Source organism: Gavialis gangeticus, unplaced genomic scaffold (genome assembly GCF_001723915.1).
Source record: "Gavialis gangeticus isolate Ggan-Ray unplaced genomic scaffold, GavGan_comp1, whole genome shotgun sequence".
NCBI classification, from domain to species: domain Eukaryota; kingdom Metazoa; phylum Chordata; order Crocodylia; family Gavialidae; genus Gavialis; species Gavialis gangeticus.
Window position 1 is genome coordinate 214,116 of NW_017729031.1, and position 5,057 is coordinate 219,172.

A 5,057-nucleotide genomic window follows, 5' to 3' on the forward strand; every position below is an offset into this window, starting at 1 on the left:
GAAAAGGAGACTGAAAAGGGACTAATGTTTCTTAGCAGTGGTGTAGAGAATGGAAGTTTTCTTGTGATGCAGGTTTTCCTCTTTAGGGTAACAAAGTGATTACTTTCCCTCCGTGTGACTTGGTGTTTTGGGGACCAGTCAGAGCTGCATGAAACTAGGTATTATAACAAGAGAGTATTAGTAAAAACAATTTTTTGGTCACCCAAGCAAAGCCTTGTTTATTCATGCTGTAAGCAGGAAATCAGTCCAGTTCAAATCACTGTCCAGATTGACTGTACTTCTTAGTAAAAGAAACTCTTGACTAGTTTAAGGGTTGACATTTTGAATATATGGCTGTTCCATTGCATTGGATACATCTCCATGAGACACTAAATGCACAATAGACTAATTCTACTGCATGTTAGCACGGCAGGGAAAATTGTGCTAATGCATAATCGAATTAGTTTAACGCACATCAGCGTCACCTAAAACAAGTGCGCTGGCACATTAAGTTAGTACATGTTATTACTGATTTAAAGCGCTATAATTATGGTGCATTAATGAATGTGTAGGTGTGCGCCCATTCTGTCCTATTTTACATCCTTGTGAGTTGGGCTAGTTATATGCTGCTACTCCTTCGTAGCCAAAATGGTCCTTCATGGGGAAAATGGGATGCAGTTGCAATACTTCTTTATGCCAAATAAGGTCCACAGTATGAAAGTTAAAATTACAGGGGTTCCTTTTTACTGAACTATGCTATGTAACACCTTTATTACTATTCACTTTTGGTCAATTTAAAGTTGACTATAGTTGTCTTTCAAAGGCATCTGAAATCTTACTACAGTATTAAAAATAAAAAGTTTCCCACAATATTAAAGGGATCAAACTTGGTCCTATATAAATGCAAAGCTTCAACAAAATAGAGACCCAATAGAAATGTTTCCATGGAATAAAAAAAAAAAAATTGAAAGCTGTGCTGCTTTAACAAGTAAGCATCCTCCCATAAAGTTTGCAACCCAGATCTTGTATCAGTTGTGCCAGTGCATGAGAAATTGAAAGTGAAATGAAGTGTAAGCATGTGTGAATCCAGCCTCTTTCTATTATTCAAAATTGAAAAAAAATGCAAAAAGTAACTTAAATCTGTTAAATTCTTTTAGTTACTAATTTTGATTTTGGTCCTTCAGTGAGAGCTGTGGGGATAGTTCCTGAGGCTCTTACAGAGCTGCCTCTCATTTTGTGAGCAGAATCTTGGGATGTTCTTGCTAAGGATAAGTATTCTGAACTATGAGGTTACATTTCTGACCCTGTTAAAGCTACTGGAATGCTCCTGTTGATTTTTATTGGGGCAAGAATTTAATCCCTAAGCTTTAATGAAAGTATTCCTTTTAATAATGGACTCTATATCAAAGCTAAAACTGTTGCACCGCATGCTTCAAAATGCAGCAAAATTTTAGTAAAAGTGTGTGTTCTATAATTGAATACATGCAGAACAAACTTAAATTGATCATATAACACACTTAAGTTACTTTTATTTCAACAACTTGCTTGAGATATTGCTGAGATATTTACAGTATCTTGTATGCCTTGCAAATATTTCGTGTACCTTGTTTTTGACTATTTTTAAATATTCTATTTAATGCATTTTCATTTGTGCTTATAAAATTATTTGAGGATGAGTCAGCTGATTATTAACTCTATTTTCTGTTGCAGCTTGCAAAACAGCAATGTCACAGAACTGACCACATTTATCACAGTAAGTGAGCAATAGCAGTTAGCATTTTGATAATGTTCTGATCAGCATGAACTACAGGGGAAAGGGAAAATATTGTTTATACTTTATTTACTTTATTGTATAATCATCCCAACCTAGGGCCAGAATCTGCTCATAGGCTTTGATTCAACAGTATGCAAAAGCAGGTGCTTAAGCCTTTTAGACTCCTAGGGTGCCTATGCATGTGCTCTAACGTGTTCTGATTATAATGTGCTGGAGCAGACTCGATTAAGCGAGGTTGCATGCTGCAGTGTCTCATGTATTCAGCACACTGTGTTTCAGAATGGCAGTAGGGGCACTTTAATTAAACTTGTTGAACGAGCTCTAGTTAAAGCAGCCCCATGGCTATTTGTGAAACATGGGATGCTGAATATACGTGATGCTATGGCATTTTAATTAGAGCAGTTTTGAGCCACTCTAATTAAAATGCCCCTTCCCCTACCCTGGAGCATGTGTATAGGCACTCCTAGTCCCATTGAAAGAGTACCTGTAAATGTAAATACTTTACTGAACAAAGCTTTAAGTCTTAAGTTATGCCATTTCACTGATGTTATTTACAGCAGAATTTGTCCTAAAGAATTGTTCGTTATCATTCATATACAATAGAATCTGTACATTAATTCATCCTTTGCTCTTCTCTGTTTAATTTACATGTATAAATATTGGCCCCTGCCATTTCTCAGGAAATCTATACTTTCAGGTTTCATTCTCTTACTATTATGGTTCATTTTGGGTATTTCATCATGGGCTATTCACAAATTTCCGTAATTCCATATAGTCTCCTCACACCAGTGCAAATTAGCAAGATTTTTTCCTATTCTTCTTGCAACTAATTGCATGCTCCCTGCTATGGATTCCTTATTTATTGTGACAGGGGCTTAAAAATCAGGGTCTTCCAAATACTTACTTGGTACAAGTAATTTTTTATCAGTTCACAATTTTCTCAGTTTACTTAAAATTGAAAGTAAATTAAAGGGTGGTTACTCTGTGCTACAAATGTCCTAGTTATTGGTGGATTTACCATGCGTAATACTGATACACTGTTTGACTACAGAGTACTTACAGGTTTTTTCAGTTTGTGACTTTTTAAAAATCCTGTTCAGTTCAAGTGGTTAAGAAGATGGTTTTAAATATAGTAAGCATATAACTAGTATTTAACTGCAAAATCAATTTTAGTATCTTTGGAATTTATTATTTGAAAAATTAATACAATGATGTAATGACAGTTGTAATGCTTTGCTGCTTATTGGTCATAGGCTATCTTAAATTATTAATAGCACACAGTTTGTTGGAATGTTCCAAACAGGAAGTGAAGTGTGTTGTTTTTTTTTTAAGCTTAATTACTTTGCAGGATAATTGGATCGCATTTCTAGGGGCTGCCTATATCTTATAATAATTGTTAACTATTAAAAATTATTAATTCATGTCTTGAAATAGGTGCTGAGGAAAATAGGAAAAAAAATCATGTTTGACTACAGAGCACTTAACTTTTGGAACATTTTTTGTTAATCTTCATTTTGCTTGCTACCTGTTAGGAGCACATAATTAGTTTCAGACAGATTTCAAATGATTTTATAATTTAATTTTAGTACCTTCAGATGAACCATTAGTTCATTTTCTGTTTTCAGTGTATAGAGGTAAAAGCAGACACTTTATTTTGTACAGAAATATTTTAGCTGTGTGTCAGGCAATGATGTTCTGGTCAGCAAAAGCATCCTTTAGTGTCCAGACAGAATATTTTACAGTACAGTGCAATCTTCTTGTATTTCAGTAGCGACCTTCATGCCTATATCCCAGGGGTGCTTTACAATCAGTAAAGTTAAAATTAGCATGGGTAGTACAAAAAATTGCTAAAACAATCATCTAAAAATGCTGACTAAAAATCATATTTAAGGTTAGATTTAAAAGCCTAATAGTTGGGAGTATGTTCAGACTTTAACTGGCTCTGTGTAACTTAGCAGAAAGTGAAGCTAATAAAGGCCCTACTGTGACATCAAACAATATTTAGGAATAGTGAGACCACCAGCATCTGCTGACTTGAAAGAATGACCAGGTTCAGATGGAGAGAGCAGATCTATTAAATAGGAGGGAACAAGTGATTTAAAGGTCAAAAGAACAATTTTATAGTGAATACATTGCTTTGCAGGCAGCCAGTGATGCGATAGCAAAACAGGAGGGAGATGATAAGATAACCTACTATATGTAAGTGTGTGGGGTGCAGCAATCTGAACCAACTGCAAAAAAATGCAAAAGCAGGCAACTCAGCAAGGAGGGTTGCAATAATAAATCCAGGCAAAAAGCAGGAAGAGTGTATCTAGTTTCCAACAAGGAGATTTACAGTTTTATTGCAAGCAGCAGGCACTAAAACTTGCTAGAATATTGTAGGACTGTGTTTAAACGTTTTGACAAAAGAACTCCTTTCTTGAACAGGCTTTCATCTGTAACCCTTTCCCTCCTTTAATAAAAGGGCTTTTTCTCTGTATTTGATATTTTGAATGGCTACTAATTCAAGACGAAGAATCTCAAGTGAAAGTCTGTCTTTTACTCCATTCTTTTCTGAAGAGTGTCTTTAGATAGAGGAAGCTTCAGTTTTGGGTTTTCTTTTCTTTTCTTTTTTTGCTGGCATAAAATTGTCTTAAAATGGCCCTAGTTTTTGGACTGCACAAAGCTGACCTTTGAAGTCTTAAAAAGTCCACAATCTGCTGGCCCTCTTATCTGTGAAACATATACATATCATGGCTAAGCTCAGTTTTACTTTGGAAAAATATCCTAGCTGTTTTCCTTCATAGATACTTAGATGTAGGGTCGGAGGGACCTGAGCAGATCATTAAGTCTGACCCCCTGCCCTGGGCAGGAATGAATGCTGGGCTTGTATGACCCTTAGTAAGTTTAAGCTCATATGACCCCCAGCTAGGTGTTATCGAGCCTCCTTTTAAACACCCCTAAGGTAGGAGCCAGCACCACTTCCCTTGGAAGCTGGTTCCAGATCCTGGCTGCCCTGTGAAATAGTGCCTCCTGATGTCTAGCCTGAACCTACTCTCAATCAACTTGTGGCCGTTATTCCTTGTTACTCCGGGAGGCACTTGGGGGAACAGAGTCTCACCCATTCCCCTCTGGTCCCCCCTGGTAAGTTTATAGATGGCCACTAGATCCCCCCTCAACCTTCTCTTGTGAAGACTGAACAGATTCAGGTCCCGTAGCTTCTTGTAGGGCCTGCCCTGCTGCCCCCTAATCATGCATGTGGCCCTCCTCTGGACCCTCTCGATGCTGGCCTCATCCCGCCTGAAGTGCGGTGCCCAGAACTAGA

General features: G+C 37.1%; 1 protein-coding gene across 15 annotated transcripts in view; it reads left to right on the forward strand.

Moving 5' to 3' along the window:
• Window positions 1–1,689: 1,689 nt before the first annotated feature.
• BAZ2B (bromodomain adjacent to zinc finger domain 2B) overlaps window positions 1,690–5,057 on the forward strand; it is a 327,194-nt gene continuing 323,826 nt past the window's right edge. For all 15 annotated transcript variants that reach the window (XM_019522327.1, XM_019522336.1, XM_019522329.1 and 12 more), the window contains exon 1: window positions 1,690–1,732. The gene's annotated coding sequence lies outside the window, so the exon portion shown is untranslated. The remainder of the gene's footprint in view (window positions 1,733–5,057) is intronic.